At 49.0% G+C, this 21,306-nt stretch overlaps 1 long non-coding RNA gene across 1 annotated transcript in view; it reads left to right on the forward strand.

The window, feature by feature from the left end:
- The window catches only part of LOC147662593 (uncharacterized), a 93,698-nt gene that overhangs the window by 28,759 nt on the left and 43,633 nt on the right, over nt 1–21,306 (forward strand). Inside the window, exon 2 of the long non-coding RNA XR_015305540.1 lies at nt 8,261–8,439. This is a non-coding gene — a long non-coding RNA (uncharacterized LOC147662593). The remainder of the gene's footprint in view (nt 1–8,260; nt 8,440–21,306) is intronic.

Consider the following 21,306-nt stretch of genomic DNA (forward strand, 5'->3'; position numbering starts at 1 on the left):
TCACTGTTCGTCTGTGATCGGATTACCCAAGTCGGTCTCCCAGGCAGTGCGTACTCTGTCTACAATTGCTGGGCATGCCTTATAGAGCTGCGATATTAGATGTACCCCTCTCTCGCTGCTTATCACTGTTATGAGTGGGGGGGAGGAAGGAGGTTCCAGAAGGTAGTCCGGTAAAATAGCTCACAGGGCAGAACAGATTCGTAGAAGGACGTATCTGTCCATGAATGTGGCACCAGGGAACAAGGACTCGTATCCGGGATGAAAAATATGTCCATCTGGAAATAGATCGCCTATCTTAGCAATGTCAAATTTAGCGCATGTCTTCTGTATGAGCTTTTTGCTAGTTATAGGTATCCATTTAGGGGTCGGGAGTGGCAGATCAGAAGAATAAAGCAATGGTGTGTGTGTTATGCAACGCAATTTCTCCCATGCCCAACTAGTGGTCGAAACCCTTCAGTAATATCACCGCTAAAATGCCCGGGAGGACTAAGTCAAACTCTGGTCGGAGGTATGGAATTCTGGCATCAGGGTGGTACCATGTCTATGCAAAACTGCACTGTGCAGCCAAATAGTACAGTTGTAAATCAGGGACCCCGAACTCACCTCTATCGCAGGGGAGTGTCAAAACCCGCCAGTTTACCCTGGCGTTTCCGCCACCCCATACTAATCTTATTAAGTGTGATCGAAGGGTCGAAAAGAATTTATTTGTGAGAGGGATCGGGATGTTTTGAAATAGATATAAAAATGTAGGAAGCACAACCATCTTAATGAGGGAAACTCATCCAGCCATGGATAGTGGGAGCTTTAGCCATTTCTCTGTTTGAGTCTCTAATCTGGAAATAGCTGTCCGTAATTGCGGCGGATGATCTGCTCTGTTTCTAAGTGTATATGTATGGCCAGGTTGTTAACCGAGTCAGTATTCCATTCCAGGGGGCATTCCAAGTCCCACTTGTCTGTGCTGGCAGTGAGAGGAAAAATTACAGATTTGTTCCAATTGATTCCCAGTCGAGAATGTCTGCCAAAGGGCAGAATTTCCCGGATAAGGGGATCCAAATTAGTCTGGGGGTTGCGTACATATAAAATCGTGTCATCTGCATACAATGATACTAACAATGGGCCGGTGGTGAACTGTAAACACCTATGAAGGTCTTTCTGTTGGAAGTGCCTCATTAGTGGGTCCATGGCTAAAATGAACAACAGAGGCAACAACGGGCAGCCCTGTCTCTTGCTGCGTGAAAGTGAGAAGGGAGCCGTCAATGTACCATTTAGTTGGAGACGGCCAGCGGTTGACTGTATAGCAGGGCAGTCTTGGCAATGAAACCAAACGGCATCCCCATGCACTCCATGTTGGATAAAATAAAAGGCCATTCAAGGGAATCAAATGCCTTTTCTGTATCAAATAGGATTGCCGCAGCAGGGATTTCCGGGTTAATTCTATGCAGAGTGCTAAATAATGTACGTAGATTGAAGGCTGTCGAGCGATGGGGTATGACACCAGACTGGGCCGGGGAAATGATAGATACTATTGAGAGAGACAGGCAACATGCCAGAGCCTTTGCCATTATTTTGTAGTCTAGGTTTAAGAGTGATAACGGTCAATAGGAACCACATAGCAGGGGGTCCTTGCCAGGTTTGGGGAGAAGGGGGGCGTGGCTTGAGGCTCTGCGAAAATGGCCGCACTGTAGTGCAGCTGCGCCAGCCACCGGAAGAAATCTGCTAATATCCTTGCCCAGATATTGCACAGTAGCGACACTGCATGTGGGAGTGAACGGCTGAAGCCCTGCCGACACAGAGGAATTGTGTGGCATTGTGATCGGCACATGAAAAGACGGACACCTATCTGTCCTAAGGCCTGGGCTCCCCTGCTGGAAATGGCGGCCTGAGAAGACTGCCGGGACTCACGGAGGCAGATGGAGCCACGGAGGACTGTGCTCGCTGTTGAACAGGCGACAAGCCGAACCGTGAGTGCCCAGCGGTCGTTCGATTTTCTGGCAGGCTAGACGCTGGGAGGAGAGGCTGCGGACGGCAAGACAGCAGAGGTGACGCTCGGCGGCGCTGGGGGAGGTGAGCCGGAAACGGCGATACGCAAGGTCCCAGCGCAGCAGGAGATCCTAGGCCGCTAACGGAGGTGGAGTTCTGCACAGGCTGAGGTACGGGACAGTAACGGGCGCGCTCCTGGGACACTAACCCGCCACCTCCTGTGACACACTTGCGGCTGCACCGGGGGTGGTCGCCCCCCCTCTCTGGCTAGAGGGGGATAAGTGAAGATCCAAAGGAGCGCACACAAACCGCCTAATATCGGACCCACATGAGCCACATGGACAGCGGCCTATACCGTTTGGAACTCGCTACACGGGAGAGATAGATGAGCTGCCTCCGAACATAGTAATTGAGGAGCACTATTGGAGCTAAACACGGGCAGCCTAGACAGTTGACCCTACGTGACACAGTGCCTGAGTGGAGGGAGCACGGAAGTGCGGCAAAACGCTACTCGGACTCACGCGCACTTGCCGCCAGAAGCAGGCTGAACTGGGTGGAAGCGGATCTGTCAGGCACCTCATTTGGCGACCTACAGGGGGGCACATCGGGTGGCAGAAGTGCGCAGACAGCCAGGAACGTGTTGCGGGGGGAACTTGCAACACGCTTTGATCGAGCTCCACGAGACACCAGCAAACAGACATACCGGGTCCCCAGGGGATAGCGGACATAATCTGGGGGTGCACTGTACTGTCGAGGTCAATCACGCACACCGGTGGTGACCGACGGAGGGCGAAAGTAAGAGGCACTTAACAGTAAGCAAGAAGCGGAAACTTATTCTGTTGCTGGCGTCCCCCCCCCCCCACGGGTCTGCTCCAATGGGGAAGCCTGACAAGACACAGCCCACGCTTACTTTTGAACTGCGTAAGGGTGGACGCCAAGGGCACACTTCAGCACCGAACGTGGATCATGAGGCGGCCGCACCACAGTCCTCCGCCCTTGAAAAAACTTAAGCTGCAATCCAAAATAGTCTGCAGTCTATCGATGGGAAAATCGAAGTCCTCACTGGAAGGATGGACCAATTCTCGTCGGAATTGGACAAGCACACGGTTCGTCAAATCGAGGCTGAACAGCGTATATCTGACACGGAGGACGGCTTGCAACAAATTGCGGACAAAACGGGCGAATTCGCCAAACAGTTAGAGGTCATGCAGGCACGGAGCGAGGACAGTGAAGCGAGATCCCGCAGGAATAATATTCGCATAATAGGTCTGCCGGAATCCTCAAATGTAGGGAAACTGGAGGACTATGTCGAGACCCTACTGCAGGATTTATGCTATCCATAGGATGAGGACAAGAAGTCATGGTTCCTCTTGTGGAGTGCTCTAGCAGTGTGACATCCAAATACGCGAAGAGTGGTGTGGTGAGTGGATGATGTGCAACTTGATGCGTATGAAGTGCTCTCTGTAATAGAATCATATTGCCCTCTGCCTATGTTTAGGTTACAGTTCATTTCTCTTTACACATGAACATATGGGTTGATTAATGTAGACTGGTGTTTCAGTTCACAAGCAAGAAAAAGAGGCTTCATCGCAGATGACATGCCTGTTCCGACATGCATACTGAATCTAGATCGTCTGTATTAGGAACGCATTGAGCTGCAGTTGGCATTCCTACGCAGTCTGTGGGTGATGGGGTGCACGGAAAAACACAGCCTGGTGAATATATGCAATGGGGAATATTATTTGAAGCGCGCCGGCCCGTTGGGGTTGTAGGCGACATGCTGTGTAAATATATGTTGAAGTTATAAATATTCCGTGTACTGAACAATTTTGCTACTGAGGAGCTGCCGGCCACTGGTTGGTTGTAGGCGTGCGGCTGTGTAACCTATTTATTACTAATAAAGGTATTGAAGACTCAAAAAAAACAAAAAAAGGTTTGGGGAGAAGAATGATGACTGCCTCACACAGGGTGGGAGGTATTATCTGCCTTTCCAGGGCTTCTGCATATACTTTAAGGAGATGGGGAATCAATAAATCTTCATAGGCCTTATAAAAATCAGCTGTGAAACCGTCGAGCCCCGGGACAGAGGAACTCTTCAGGGCAGAGATGCCTTAGAGATAGGCTCACCGAGAAAGTCCTGCATAAACTTCTTGAGATAAAACAAAGCGACCTCAGATAAATAGCTCTCGTGCTGGACCCTGTCTTGAACCAATCTAGTGGTGTATAATGTTTCAAAATAGGACATGAATTTCCCCTGGATATCCAGTGGGTCAGTGATCGGTTGTCCCGACGAAGTTCTCATCGGGGATGTATGCCTTACTATAGAGAGGTCAAATCATCTGTGCTAGGATTCGTCCCGGCCGCTCACCTTTGCCGTATTTCCTGGCATTGTAGTATTTCCCCATAAAAAGAATCTCCCTCTCAGCGGTATCTTTGAATTCTGTGAGCAGAATATACACACTCATGTATGCTTTAAAACTCTCCCATAAAATTGCCACAGTGTCTACTGAACCAGTGTTAATGACGAAGTAATCCTCTATCGCTTCTCGTAATTCCTGTCTAAAAACGTCATCATCTAATGCGTGGCTGGGAAATCGCCACTGTCGTTCAAAACCCTCGGGTCGCGGGACCTTCAATGTTAATAATACAGGGGAGTGATTTAGGAAACAACTGAAAACTTTTCTTTTTCCTAAGTAATTGTCCCATCTTCCTTGGTTGTCCCCCTGTTTGAGCATTATTCGTGATCATAGCGCTGGGATGCCTCTGGGTAACCATGCGCTCTACAAATCTGGCTAATAATAATAATAATAATAAGTGATCCGAATATGTGTGAGGAAGCATCCGGATCACATGACACCAGCTGATAAGTTCTGGGGATGCCAGCCAATAGTCGAGCCTCGTCCATGTGTAATGACTGCCAGTGCAGTGAGTATAGTCAGTGCTATGTGGGTTTTGCGTACGACCTATGTCACTTAAGGAGAAGCCCTCTATCGCTTCTCGTATGTGCGTCCAGCATCAGTCACCCTGGCAGCGGCGCCACACTCCAGTGTATTTCCGCCTGGCCTCCTGTACCATGATTGTAAAGTCTGGATATAGGGACAGCTTGGAGCCCTGCCATACCATTTCGCCCCGTTCTTGTGCCAGGTGCTGGGCCGTGTCTCGATCCCTAAAGTTCATGACACAGGCAATGATGGGTCTGGGCGGGCATCCAGATTGGGCCTTGGACCTAGTGTTCTATGAGCGCGTCCTATCACAAAGCCCATAGTGAAGACTTATCTACAAAACAAGTCTATCAGGATTGTTTCTACCAAGGTGTACATGCGACCAGCGGCTGTCGATTCCGGAACACCCAAAATGTGCATATTATTTTGGCGACTGCGCGCCTCTAAGTCCTCTTTCTTGATCGCGATGTCTTTGAGGTAACGTTCCATTTGGCCGAGCCATTTCAAGGATTGAGCCGTTCCATCTCCTAGATCTGATGTATGCGAATCCACCACGTCGAGTTTTCTCTCGTGAACTTGGATCTTCGATCCCAGATCCGCCATGTGCTTATCTAGGGCATCAAAGCGCACATCTAAGGCTCTGAACCACGCTCTTATCTCTTGTAGCAGGGAACCTAATTTGTTGGTATCACCCTCTGGTGTTGTGTCTTTCTGGCCACCTTTCGCCATGTTGTCAGGGGTTCTTGGGCTACTTCGGTGACCTTTTCGAAGGGGAGAAGGCGCTGTTTGGGGTCGTTGCGGCCCATACCGCAGTTCCACCCGCCAAGTATTAATTAAGCCCAATGCCAGAGTCTTCTGGTTATGGGCGCAGAGCAGGTGCAAGTAGCTGGCGAAGAGAGATTAGGCAAGCAGAACTGATCAGCAAGGAATGGGCATCTAACCCATGTTTGTATTTTCCTGACAACAGGGGAGGTTTTGGGTATTTCACTATTGTCTCCCACAATGGATCTTGTGGTGCAGCAGTGGTCCGGGCACAGTACTTCCACAGAGCAGGTTGTTTGAAGACAAGGCAATGTGCAGTCAGCAGTTAATGTTTCAAGTTTACTGCAGCATAAATTGGTGGCTGGGGCAGAGACATGGCTGAGGTTCGGATTCCGTTTTTCGCTCCGGGAGCAGCGCAGCCACGCAAGGTAGGGTTACAACAATGGAGCCCTACGGGGAAAAGGGGGAGAACAGCACAGGCCGCGGCCGAGCGAGTGCATATGCGGGGAGGAGATTCCCAAAGGAGCTTCGGAAATGCTGTACCAGGTGTCGACGAGGGAATGATCACAGGCACCGTCCCTGTGTGCCCCTGCGATCAACGCAGACATAAAAGTGCCGCGCTCGGACCACCGGAGGTCAAACGGACCTCTCGCCAGTACCGAGCGCCGCTTTGCCCAGAATGTGGCCGCTCAACGCTCCAGTCCATGGCCCGGTGACTCACAGCACCCCAGCTGCTGGCTCAGTCCCTCCGCCGCCGCACCCGGAGTCTCCTCATATCGTCGATGCCGCCATCTTGAAAGTCGTCCTTCCGTCTGGAGTCACCGATTTCTGCCGTTCCGGTTGTTTTCTCGCAGCACCGCAGGGAGACTTTTAATCAGGATCCCTTCTGCTGCATTTAGGCGTCTTCTCCCTGCCCGGTAGCCACGCTGGATAGCGGGAATTCACGTTGTTGCAACGACTGCTGGCAGAGCTTCAAAGCTGAGCAACCATCTTGGTTTCCGGCTTGGCCATGGCCCCGGCTCTCACCTCTTCTTCAGCCCTGGTGCCACTGTGCCTGCTGCACTAACAATATATGTGCCTATGTTCTCTGTCCTTGGAGTATTTTGCACTTTGACCCCTAACCTTCGGTGCACTGGGAGTTGGTTGCACTGGGCTGTTTACTTTTATGTACCCTGATGTGACTCCATCTGCCCTCATATGAACCATACATTAGATAAGACCCTTTTAACTCTGCGACCCGGAAGGGCCTCTCTGAAACCTGATATGCAGAGAATAGATATAAGAAAACAAAGCAAGAGAAAAAAATGGGGATATAAAAAAGAGTGAATGTTGTAGAAAAACAAAGGTTATGAAGTGCGTGTGTGATTAGGGTGACCAGGTGCCCCGGATTTACCAGGACAACCCCGGTTTTTCAATTTTCAAGAAATTTGTCTTGTGTCCCTGTTTTCATAGAGGGCTAACTGAAAGAGGCACATTTGTATGTATTCCAAAGGAGGACTGGCTAGTTTCTGTTATCAGAAAGCAATTTAATTAGCAGGTATGAAACAGTGTTTAAGCTTTGCTTCTTGGAAGTGAGAGCAGATTTCCTGCTCTCGCTTCCAAGAAGCAAAGCAGAGTTTGCTATGGCATGGCGGGAGACATTGCAGCTGGCCCTAGGGGATGATAGTCCCCAGGCCATCAAGGGCTCTAGAATGGGGGCTTCGCGCCCCCCCCCCTCCAATGAGTACAAAGCCCCTTGGAGGTGGTGGTCCCTGGGGCCCAGGGTGTCACGAATTCACCCACCTGTACTCCGGTTATTCCTTCCTTGATGCTGCTATTACCCAACTCCTTCTGAACTCCACCGGAGAGGCAAGGATAGGATTCACTTGCCGCCCTGATCGAACCCCGGGGGAGGGGAGAATAGGGACGAGAGAAAAGAGATGACACACTGGATTCTTGTAGACCGACTTAACAATTCGTTTAGAATGTCTCTCGAGAAAGACAAAGTGTTACTGGGCTTCAGTTTTCAGCTCGTGTATAATCTGATAAATGTACCCGATTAATCTGAACACCCTAAATCACTTCTTTAGGTCAAACATCTGCTTTGGAACTCTTAATTGGGTATACCTGAATTACCATTGACCTATTCTCATAAGGATTCTTGAAACTAAAAGAAAGAATAAACAAAAAAACACTAAAGGTGCACTAATAATCTGTGATTGCTCAAATTATCGCAAGAGTTACTGATTTCCTTTACAATATTTGCTCCGTAATTTCACATTAAATATATATAAATAATTATAACAATCGAGCTCTCTGTTCCCTTTCAGTCTTCTAATCAGACTCAAGGTATTTACACAAATGTCTGTTTTACTTTAACATTCTTCACTTAGTCAATGTCCTTAAAGTCCTTGGATTGTTTCAGGAAGAGTTTCAAAACGTTCTCTTGATTTATAGAAGGTCAAGAGGTCTGCCACAGCTTTCATTAAGTTTAAATTCTTACTGGTATGTGTTCAAGCATGCTAACGCTTTACCATTCAGAGCGAGGTGTTGCTTGGCAACCCTTTGTTGATTCTCTTTTCTTTTCTCTTTTGCAGGAAATCGGAAACAGTGCCGGGAGAGGATTTGGAGCCGGAAATTCAGAAACAGGAAGGGACGTCTGAAATGTGCTCCGGGCAGCAAGAACACAGCCGAAGACACTGAGTGAAGACAGGGAAGGAAGCAGGGTGGAGCGCTGAAGAGCTTCGGATGATCTGCCACCCAGGTCCGGAGTCTGGTGAGTGTTTAGGCACGAAGCAAAGCATCGGGAACCAAGTGGGTGGGGTTTAAATAGCTTTGGGTCTCAGGTTTTCTCACTTGTGCAGGTGAAGGTGATTTGGGCCTTAGATCTTTCCCAAGTAATTCACGTGTACATGCCAAGACCGTTTACACATGCAGGAAATGCCTCCTGCCCCCACACACAAAAGGTCTTCGTATGTGACAGGGTTTTTCCGGATGCAAGGCGTGGAAAGATCTGACCAATCTTGGAGTATGTACATGTGTTTCTGTTTCCACGATCTTTCTGACGCATCATAACCCTTCCAGTCAATTAAATACTGTAATCGACCATGTATACGTTTTGCATCTATAATGCGATTTTCTTCATATGCAATATTGTCTCCAACTACAACAGGTGGAGGAGGGTTGTCTTTTCGTGTGGACGGATGTAATGACTGATATTTTCCTACTTTTCTGGTGTTTCAGCTAGTTAGCTATAAAGTAATTACTCATCACAGTCCCTTCCCAGAACGCCTAACAACAAAACACCACATTTAGATTACCTATCTGAGAAAGGAATAACATAAATAACTAAAGATACTATAGATCATAGCTCCGAGGGTATGTAAAGCAACGTCCTCCGATGAATCAGAATCAAATATCAAATCAGGTCAGCAACGTCTTCTGACGATCAACGCGCACTTACACGAGCAATGCACCCTGGTGTGAATCAATATCAAATCAGCAACGTCTTCCGACGAATCAATATTAAATCAGCAATGTCTTCCGACTAATCAAATATCAAATCAAGTCAGCAACGTCTTCCGACGATCAATGCGCACCTACGCGAGCAACGCACCCTGGTGCGAATCAGCAACACCTTCCGGTGAAAATCAGTACATAGCTCTTACGCTATGTTGGGTTGGTCTACCAGCAATTTAGGTATTCCTGCTTAGGAGCCGATTTCCCTTCCGTATCTACAATTACTCATAAGAGGGGAACTAGCACATCCCTCTGTAAGCACTTGGTAAAAAAGAGGCCGACCTTCCTCCACAGAGAATAAGGACAAATGATATATTCTCCCATGTAGTCATCCCTAATCATGAGCAGCGCACCTTCCCATCATCAGTTACCTGTAAGAAGGGAATCACCCATCCTTCTATACGACAGCACCTGGTTAAGAAGAACCCACACTCCCTCTTAGTGACAACAAACAAATGGAATTAATGCAAATTGGGGTCTTTTATTACACAATGATGAAAGGACATAGAAAGAAATGACTTATTAATACACATACACACATATAGAACCTGAAAATAAAGGAATAATTAGATAAAATTAGTCATACATGGAACACCTCACCATATTATTAGACATCTGCAATCTGAAGACAGGTCAGTCTCTCTTTCCCTCTTCGGTTGGGTCAGGACTCTCTGTTCCACAAACACGACTGCACGTCTGCACCGTGATGCTTCACCAGACTGCCAAAACCACCAGACAGTCATCTCACCCTCACTTGGACCCGCTTTCACTAATATAGAATGTAGCTCTCTCTCGAAGCTTCTAGAAGAACCCGCCTACCGTTCTCATGAGATTCCTGTACCTTTCCGTACCAGGCACACAACAGCAGCTGGCCAAGCGTTTGTTATGGCTCCAGCGCGAAGAGAGCACATTTCTCCGATAAGAACCAGTGCTTGCTGGTTCACTACTAGCGAACAACACATTGAAACTAAAACATTGCGTTTCACCTAAAGAGGCTTAGCAGGATGGTGTCAGAAAAGAACATGGCATCGCTCGAGCATAGGCCTTTAGGCCCGAAAAAGAGCGAAAAGCAGCATATAAGGGGACATAAAGCTGTCAAAGTCTATAGGCAAGCCCTATCAACTAGGTGAAATAAAGGTTGGGAATGGACAAAACACCATACATGTTCGAATGACAGCAGCATATAATGAGATGGTGGTGGGCAACGGTCATAACCGAGCCAAAAAAGCACCAATACCTCAGTCACTACAACGGATCATGTGGTTTGAGCAAAGATACACGAAAAACTGGGTGGATGGCATATTCCGAGGGCAAAGTTAATCTCATTGAAACTGAATTCAAAATGTTATTTATGGGAAAGGGGCCAATGAACCTAGGTTTTAGTTTCTTGGGGCCTTCAATCTGGATATTTCTGGTTGATAACCGGACGAGATCCCCTACTTTATAGGGTGATGCTGGTGTTTTGTGTTTATCGACTGATAATTTGACCTTTTTGTTTATTGTTGGCTAAACTACGCTTGGCTTGTTCTTGAAATTCCCGCAATTCTGTTAATCTTTCGGTCACAGCAGGCATAAATCTGGAAGGATGGCAGGAATAGATCGTGGATGGAAGCCTGTTATAAAAAAGAAAGGGGAACAGCCTAAAGCTGCATGATAGCTATTGTTGTATGAAAACTCTGCCAATGGTAGGACCTCGTCCCAATGAGCCGATATAATGAAGGTTAGGCACCGTAGACTTTGTTCAAGGTATTGATTAACTTTTTCTGTCTGGCCGTCAGTCTGTGGGTGAAAAGCGGAGGATAATGCTATTTCCATTCCTAAATGTTTGCACAACTGACTCCAGAATGTGAGAAGTTGGCCTGATATATAATGCTCACTAATTCTAGGGATCACTTTGTATCAGTCCAAACAACCCTTATGGTGATTGGTTGTAAGTCAACCTTATAGACCAGCTATCCTAGTAGCATGGACAAGAACAGTCTTTAGGCTAAACTCTGAATGGCATGTAAAGCCAGCTGTTTTACCACATATAACCTTTGAATACCAAATGAAAAGACACCACACAAGTTGATATGAAAATAAACTGTCTATTTATTTATAACAAAATACCTCTGAACTCTTTATGAGGTCAGAGGCCTAAGCACATGACAATTACTAAAAAGAAATACGAGTATCCACAATAATTACACGAGTGCCTTAGGGGCACGACAACCATATACTCAATACAATGGAATGCGAGGAAAAGAAGAACAGTGAGAGGATCCAGAGGCTAGAGGATCGCTGGGACTACGCTACCAACTGAAGAAAGTAGGAGCAGGAGGCCCACGGGACTCACGTGCAGAGAGGAGACTCACAAGCGAGATGCATACCAACGTCTATGGATCTAACTGTTTAAAGAGTTACGGATTCCGTACGAACCCAACTAGCTAAGGGAAAAACAACAGTGGACCTGGACACTAGGATAGTGGACACAGACTTCAGCACCCAGATGCCTTAGTTACCTAACCCACGGACTGCAGGTGCATAGGGCTGAAAGTATGTTGGGTTTCTGTGTTGATCCCAATGGAGCCTGAAGTAAGAGTTGCTGGCAGGCGACCAGATGGAGGTGTCCAGAGTGATCCAAGGATGGATCGAGGAAGAAGAAGTCCTGAAAGGGAAGGGGACAGAGTCTCAGTCACTAGCCAGTGACTATACCGGAACCAGGAGGGAACCAGATGCTGTTGCCTCGATCAGGATGAAGAGTGGACGCTTGACTCTGAAGCTGCGCGGACCAGGAGCTGTTCTCGACGACCAGGCTGGGGGCGCAAGCTGTCCCACGAAGTCTGCTGCTGTTGGCGGTGTTGGATCGTCGATCTGGTCAACAGGCCTTGGCAAATGCAAGCCACGCGGTGGAGCAAAGATGGCGTCTGGTGCGGACCAGGAGGGTCCGGGGTACTTCTCCTTTGCAGGGAAGTAAGGGCCAGTCTGGGGGACCAGACCAGCAGTGTTGATTCGTTTGGGTCGTCGTCTCAGAGGTCACTAGCCAGCCGGCAAGTGACCAGCCAACCGGGTCAGCAGCAACCAGGCAAAAGGGCCCCACGCAGATCTCGTGGATGCTGGGGGGCTGGTCTTTGGTGCAGGTGCTGCTTAGGTGTAGGGCTTCTCAAACCCTGATGCACTCACTCGAGGATCCCTCGGCGGTCGTGCTGGAAGCACAATGCAGGCTTGTGAAGATGGCCGGCTTCAAGTGTCTCGTAGCACCCACGGGTCCCAGCTGTGCTGTGGAGGCAGGTTGAAGTCAGAGAGGTCTGAAGATCCGGTTCTCGTCGAGCTGGGCAGTCTTGTTCCTGGAGGAAGGACGTTGCAGCAAACCGCAAAGATGCTTGATGGTGCCTGCGGAGCAGGATGGTCACTCCCCGACCATAGGGGAGATTCTTCCATCTTCTGAGGAGCAGAACGTCGAAGGGTCAAGAGTTTCTTCTTCTGAAGTTGTCAAGAGTAATCTAATTTCTAAGAGACCAGCTCCTACCTTTATCCGGCTAAAGGGGGCTGCACTACGACTAGGTCCCTCCCCTGGGTGGGACCAGGAAGGGGGGTGGTTACACCCCCTTTCCTTTGTCAGGTTTCGCACCAGAGCTGGAGCAGGAGTGCCCCATCGACTGGTTTGAACCAGTGTATGCACGGGACACCTTGTGTGCCCCAGGCATGTCTCATTCTGTTCAGCCTGGTCCTCCCTAATACACAAAGTCCTGTCTGGGGTGGTGCTGGCACCTCCCCGGACAGGAAGCCCTTTGTCCAAGCCTCCCTCGCTGGAAGGACTCCCAGCAGCAAAGGTCAGACTTGTGTCTGGTGGCAGCATCCATTTTGTGATGCTGAGGCTCTGTTTAAGTTTAACTGGGGTTCTGGTTCTGTACATGTCTTGACCCTCTAGAAGGGTGGAATGCTACCCCCGTCGCCAGAACTGGCGAGGGGGTAGTATTCCAATTCGTATGACACCTTACTCAATATGTTTTGATAATGCTATACCTAAGTTAGCAAATAACCGCGAGGATTATAATGCACTTAAGAGTATATGGTATAGCGTTATCATGGAAACAGCCTAAGGACATGGTTCCGAAAGCTGCAGACAGGCTCAGCTCATGCTAGAGCACAATCTCACATATTTCCAAGCACTCTGCCTCCAGGATTGATGAGGCCTACCATAGGAGTGACTTATAGGAATCTATGTGTCCATTTTAGGTTAGATATAGGTATACTATATCTATAGCAAAGGGTGATTACACCACCTTGCCCCAGCTGTACTACCAGCCAGTTGTGTCAGTTTAGGGATGGCCAGCCAGGGGTGGCATAATACATGCTGCAGCCCCTGGTAGGCCCTGGGTATACCTATGCCCTGGGTACTTAAGGTACACTGTACAGGGGCTGATAAGGTGACCCAGTATCCAATCAGATATGTACCTAGGGTACATGGAGTCCATTTTAACAGAGAGAGCAGGAAGCCTGGGGCCCTGAATAGCAGGATCCCAGTCCAACTATGTCGAAAACCAGCTAAACACTAGGCAAAAAAGTTGGGGGCAACCATAGTCAGGTATCCACCTTCCTACACAGAATTTTTAAACAAATTGAGGGCCCCTGTCGGAAATTATTTTACTGGGAAGGCCATGTAGTTTTACAATATGGTTTAAGAACACTTCACTAAATTCTGTAGCTGTTGGTAGTTTTTGTAAGGGAATAAAGTGCCCCATTTTAGACAAAATATCCACAACTTCTAAAATTCCAGTGAAGTTATGGGATTTAGGCAAATCTGTGATGAAGTTCAAACTGATAGTATGCCAGGGAAGCGGAGGTATGGGCAATGGTTGTAGAAGACCTTTAGGGGATGAATGGGAGGACTTTTGTCGTGCGTACACTGGGCAGGCTTTTATATATTGTTGAACGTCCAAGGGACAAGGGGGCGATGGTTGTTCACCTTCTTAATGGAGGGTGGAAGACAGGTATCAATGGCATGTAAAAGCCACTTTTGGACGACACCCGAAAGAGTGATAGACATTTGTTTTGTGATAGGAGCATTGGAAGACAGAATCTTATTGAGAGCTTCAATGTCCAGTTTTCCCCAGTTCATAGTTGGTTTCCTGATGCTAGGCGCGGCTACAGGTGAGTTCACTGAGATCTCGAAACCAAGCCGATCGCAAAGTGATCAGACCAACATAAGGGAAGAGCTGGTGGGCTTTGAATGTTGGATAAACTGAAGAAAATAGGGTCCAGTAGGTGGCCGGCCACATGAATGGGACCGGAGTTGCAAAGTGCAATATTCAATGCTGCCAGATAAAAGTAGCGCTGTTAGTACATGCAGAGTCATCCAAGCGTAAGTTAAGGTCGCCCAAGATGGAGAAGTTGGCGGCATTTAAGAGAAAAGGGGTTATTAGGTCAGGAAAGGATGAAGCCCATGGACCGGACAGCCCAGGGGGACGATAAACTAGTATGCCTGAGAAGGTGAGCTTAGGGGTCAAGACAAGCTTAAATAAAGCTGCCTCACAGCTCGTAAATGGCAGGTCTTCAAATTTGCACATTTAGGACTTTTTATAAATTATAGCAATGCCACCACCTGTCTTTCCTGGCTATAGCATAGTTAAACAGTAAAGCTGCAGCTACTTCAGGGCCAGAGCTCATAGCAATAGTAACTTGTAAATCCAGTATTTGTAAACCGCACAGCTACCTGAAGGCATCCCGGCGCTGGGGGCCATTGGGAAAATTAAGCGAGCTGCACGCGTCCGATCTGGGGCCATTGAGTAGGGGTTAGGCAGGACCCCTGCAGCGACTAGAGCGCCTCCCGGAGGGAGAGTGTAGCCGAACAAAATGGCCACCCGGGCAGGAACAGCCCCGCAAAGTACAAGTGCAGGAAAAAAATGAGTATAACACACTCAGTAAAGCAGAAAAATAATGCAACTGCAAGCAACAAAACTATAAGCATCCCTAAACCTAGTAAGGTAGAAAATGGTTTTGGCAGCCACCGAACATGACTACCCCGTCTCCCTCCAGGAATTGTGGTAACAGATCTATAGCCCTTTCGCTCAGTCACTCGTGCTTTCTCTCAGAGAAATATATAAGGAATACAAAGCGGACCTTGCAGGCAAATGAAAACAGAGCATTAGTACTTCTTAATACTTTTAAAGACAAAAACTTGTCTGCTTCTGTTTTTATTGTACAAACCATCTTTATGTTTTTTAGGTCTCGGCGTCAACGCGCGGAAGCGCGTCTCCGCCGAGATCTTTTGTTAGCGACTATGCTTCCCAGGAGACAGTCCCGGCCGCGCGCATCCTTCCAGGCGATTTGTAACTGGAACGCGCGCTGTGGCCAGGCGCTGTCTCCTGGGAAGCGCAAGCACCACACACGCATGCGCATACACACACACACAAGCGCCCATGCACGCACGCACATACATACATACAGAGACACCACCCCTGACACATACACACACGCGCGCACACACACAAGTGCACCGAGGCCCCCCCTCCCCCCCCCGCCGTCACCGTCGCACTCTTACATACACACACGAGCATACACGCACACACACACACACAAGTGCACCAAGCCCCCCCCAGCCTTTTGGAACTTACCTGGCCAATGTCGGGGACTCTGCTCAGCACGCGGCGCCCAACCTCCTGCCCGGGGCTCCACACCGCTCACAGGAGCCCCGGGCACGAGACGCATTTCACTGCGCCTGCCTCCTCTTCCGGTCTGGACGTGGCCCCGCCCCTGTCACAGGCGACCGTGCCTGACTTCCGGCCGCAGCACAACCATGGCAGTAAACAGGATGCCCCGCCATACCTCCAGCCTACACCGCTGACCCAATCTCTGAAGTCGGAGGGTCCCTTCCCCGCTCTGCAGCACCCCCACTGGCTACACCGCTGCCCTCCGCCATCCAATACCGTCGTGAGTACAAGACCCGCTCTCGCAGAGGCACCTCCCAGCGTCTTTGGCCCCCCCAATCCACCCACTTCAGCATAGACACCTGTGGTATTGTTAGGGCGGGGCGCCCGATCCGGGGCCGGCATGAATGAGTGCTGGGGTCTCCACCGCTCCCCTGCTCAGCACGTCTCCCACGATGGCGGCTAGAGCCTCTGGTCAGCCCTTTAGTAAGCCTCTCAGTCTTGGGCTCCAGGCAGGGGTGACTCCAGCTATATCCCAGCAGGTCTCCGACAGCATTAAGCGCCGCCGACCACCGCACTGCTGTCTGCCTCTTCCTCTACAGCCACGGCGTCACCAGGCGTTCCCGGGGGCAAAGCGGCTTCCTCAATACTCGCCGCCCTGCGATCGCCTCCTTAGCTGTTCTGTTCGGTCCGCTCTGGGATCCGCACCGCTGCTCTCTGAAGGACCACAGCACTTCAATTCCGCCGTACCGGCCCGCTCTCCGTGTCGTCACCGACACATCGCAGGTTCCACCGACGCCATCATGGCTCTGCTCGGGCAGGGTTCAACCATCCGCTCGGTGCCCAGCCCTCGTCGACCGAGGTTGTTTGACATACAGCTCTCCATGTTACCAATGCAAACATTTCTGACTTCCCACAGCTGATAAACAAAGGTGCCGGTGTAGGTATTGCCCTGTTCCTAATGAGGCACCTATCGATCTTTCTTCTTCAAATACCATTTAGCAATGATAATCACCTAGTTCATGGCTAATGCCTGCTTCTCTAATTCTCTTCAGGTGCTACAAACATTGACAGTGTCCTTGAATCAATAGTACCCAACATTTCTGTCATCATTGTTGGAGACTATTAACTGTACATTAGCAATCAGCTTCATCTGTACTTGCAGTTGTCCTCTAACCACTCACTGCTTAATACTTGCACAACATCCACATGTAATCAGGACAACCCATTAAACCTCACACTGATTTCAAAGCTACTGTCATACTCTCTATTCATGGCTGATCATTCTCTGTCTGTCAGTAGTGAATGCAGAGTAGTGAGTAGTGAGTGCTGAGTGCAGAGTAGTGAATGCAGAGTAGTGAGTAGTGAGTGCTGAGTGCAGAGTAGTGAATGCAGAGTAGTGAGTAGTGAGTGCTGAGTGCAGAGTAGTGAGTGCAGAGTAGTGAGTGCAGAGTAGTGAGTGCAGAGTAGTGAGTGCAGAGTAGTGAGTGCAGAGTAGTGAGTGCAGAGAAGTGAGTGCAGAGAAGTGAGTGCAGAGTAGTGAGTGCAGAGTAGTGAGTGGTGAGTGCAGAGGAGTGAGTGCAGAGGAGTGAGTGCAGAGTGCAGAGGAGTGAGTGGCGAGGAGTGAGTGCGGAGTGAGTGTGCAGAGTAGTGAGTGCAGAGTAGTGAGTGCAGAGTGAGTGTGCAGAGTAGTGAGTGCAGAGTGAGTGTGCAGAGTAGTGAGTGCAGAGTGAGTGTGCAGAGCATTGTGTGCTGTTGAGTGCAAAGTGCTGTGTATTGGCAATGTTAATGACAATGCCATTTATTTGTGATTTAAAGAAAAAAAAAATGTCATGAGCAATGCCAATAGCTCTACCATTAATGATGCCGAGACCATTGCATTGCAAATGCTTGTTTTATAGAATGTGCTGTATCTTTTTGACATCCCGGTCTGCAGCAGGACTTCCCCGATTGAGCAGAATAAGTCTTTCAAGCCCCACATCCAGAGCTGTTGAAGCAAATTAGCAGACTAGTTGTTTGGAACCTGACTATTTTATTTAGCGACTTATGTGTTGTCATCACAAACATTTCTCCTGCTTGGGGATTTTAATTATCATGGAGAAGATGTTTTAGATATGGAAGTAGCAAAACTATTATCAGACTTAAAGACTTGAGGACTGCAACAAAAGATTACAGGCCCTACTCACTCGGAGGGCCACAATCTTGGACTTAATCTTCACCACCTCTACTGCACTGACTTGTGAAGCCCAAGCCTTTGACGTGGACTGACCACTCATTACTCTTCACCACCTCTACTGCACTGACTTGTGAAGCCCATGCCTTTGACGTGGGCTGGCCACTCATTAATCTTCACCACCTCTACTGCACGGACTTGTGAAGCCCATGCCTTTGACGTGGGCTGACCACTCATTAATCTTCACCACCTCTACTGCACGGACTTGTTAAGCCTATGCCTTGACGTGGACTGACCTCTCATTAATCTTCACCACCTCTACTGCACTAACTTGTGAAGCCCATGCCTTTGACGTGGACTGACCACTCATTAATCTTCACCACCTCTACTGCACTGACTTGTGAAGCCCATGCCTTTGGCGTGGGCTGACCACTCATTACTCTTCACCACCTCTACTGCACTGACTTGTGAAGCCCATGCCTTTGACCTGGACTGACCAATCATTAATCTTCACCACCTCTACTGCACGGACTTGTGAAGCCCATGCCTTGAAGTGGACTGACCACTCATTACTCTTCACCACCTCTACTGCACTGACTTGTGAAGCCCATGCCTTTGACGTGGACTGACCACTCTTTACTCTTCACCACCTCTACTGCACGGACTTGTGAAGCCCATGCCTTTGACGGGGACTGACCACTCTTTACTCTTCACCACCTCTACTGCACGGACTTGTGAACCCCATGCCTTGACGTGGACTGACCACTCATTAATCTTCACCACCTCTACTGCACTGACTTGTGAAGCCCATGCCTTTGACGTGGACTGACCACTCATTAATCTTCACCACCTCTACTGTACTGACTTGTGAAGCCCATGCCTTGACGTGGACTGACCACTCATTAATCTTCATCACCTCTACTGCACTGACTTGTGAAGCCCATACCTTTGACGTGGACTGACCACTCATTACTCTTCACCACCTCTACTGCACTGACTTGTGAAGCCCATGCCTTTGACGTGGACTGACCACTCATTACTGTTCACCACCTCTACTGCACTGACTTGTGAAGCCCATGCCTTTGACGTGGACTGACCACTCATTACTCTTCACCACCTCTACTGCACTGACTTGTGAAGCACATGCCTTTGACGTGGACTGACCACTCATTAATCTTCACCACCTCTACTGCACTGACTTGTGAAGCCCTTGCCTTTGACGTGGACTGACCACTCATTAATCTTCACCACCTCTACTGCAGTAACTTGTGAAGCCCATGCCTTGACGTGGACTGACCACTCATTAATCTTCACCACCTCTACTACACTGACTTGTGAAGCCCATGCCTTTGACGTGGACTGACCACTCATTACTCTTCACCATCTCTACTGCACTAACTTGTGAAGCCCATGCCTTTGACGTGGACTGACCACTCATTACTCTTCACCACCTCTACTGCACAAACTTGTGAAGCCCATGCCTTTGACGTGGAATGACCTCTCATTATTCTCGACCACCTCTACTGCACTGACTTGTAAAGCCCATGCCTTTGACGTGGACTGACCACTCATTAATCTTCTCCACCTCTACTGCACTGACTTGTGAAGCCCATGCCTTTGACGTGGACTGACCACTCATTACTCTTCACCACCTCTACTGCACTGACTTGTGAAGCCCATGCCTTTGACGTGGACTGACCACTCATTAATCTTCACCACCTCTACTGCACTGACTTGTGAAGCCCATGCCTTTGACGTGGACTGACCACTCATTAATCTTCACCACCTCTACTGCACTGACTTGTGAAGCCCATGCCTTGACGTGGACTGACCTCTCATTAATCTTCACCACCTCTACTGCACTGACTTGTGAAGCCCATGCCTTGACGTGGACTGACCTCTCATTACTCTTCACCACCTCTACTGCACTGACTTGTGAAGCCCATGCCTTTGACGTGGACTGACCACTCATTAATCTTCACCACCTCTACTGCACTGACTTGTGAAGCCCATGCCTTGACGTGGACTGACCTCTCATTACTCTTCACCACCTCTACTGCACTGACTTGTGAAGCCCATGCCTTTGACGTGGACTGACAAATCATTAATCTTCACCACCTCTACTGCACTGACTTGTGAAGCCCATGCCTTTGACGTGGACTGACCTCTCATTACTCTTCACCACCTCTACTGCACTGACTTGTGAAGCCCATGCCTTTGACGTGGACTGACCTCTCATTACTCTTCACCACCTCTACTGCACTGACTTGTGAAGCCCATGCCTTTGACGTGGACTGACCACTCATTACTCTTCACCACCTCTACTGCACTGACTTGTGAAGCCCATGCCTTTGACGTGGACTGACCACTCATTAATCTTCACCACCTCTACTGCACTGACTTGTGAAGCCCATGCCTTGACGTGGACTGACCACTCATTAATCTTCACCACCTCTACTGCACTGACTTGTGAAGCCCATGCCTTTGACGTGGACTGACCACTCATTAATCTTCACCACCTCTACTGCAGTGACTTGTGAAGCCCATGCCTTTGACGTGGAGTGACCACTCATTAATCTTCACCACCTCTACTGCACTGACTTGTGAAGCCCATGCCTTTGACGTGGACTGACCACTCATTACTCTCGACCACCTCTACTGCACTGACTTGTGAAGCCCATGCCTTTGACGTGGACTGACCACTCATTACTCTTCACCACGTCTACTGCACTGACTTGTGAAGCCCATGCCTTGACGTGGACTGACCTCTCATTACTCTTCACCACCTCTACTGCACTGACTTGTGAAGCCCATGCCTTTGACGTGGACTGACCACTCATTAATCTTCACCACCTCTACTGCACTGACTTGTGAAGCCCATGCCTTTGACGTGGGCTGACCACTCATTACTCTTCACCACCTCTACTGCACTGACTTGTGAAGCCCATGCCTTTGACGTGGACTGACCACTCATTACTCTTCACCACCTCTACTGCACTGACTTGTGAAGCCCATGCCTTTGACGTGGACTGACCACTCATTACTCTTCACCACCTCTACTGCACTGACTTGTGAAGCCCATGCCTTGACGTGGACTGACCTCTCATTACTCTTCACCACCTCTACTGCACTGACTTGTGAAGCCCATGCCTTGACGTGGACTGACCACTCATTACTCTTCACCACCTCTACTGCACTGACTTGTGAAGCCCATGCCTTGACGTGGACTGACCTCTCATTAATCTTCACCACGTCTACTACACTGACTTGTGAAGCCCATGCCTTTGACATGGACTGACCTCTCATTAATCTTCACCACCTC

This window comes from Lissotriton vulgaris, unplaced genomic scaffold (assembly GCF_964263255.1).
Source record: "Lissotriton vulgaris unplaced genomic scaffold, aLisVul1.2 SCAFFOLD_2469, whole genome shotgun sequence".
In the NCBI taxonomy this organism is placed as follows: Eukaryota; Metazoa; Chordata; class Amphibia; order Caudata; family Salamandridae; genus Lissotriton; species Lissotriton vulgaris.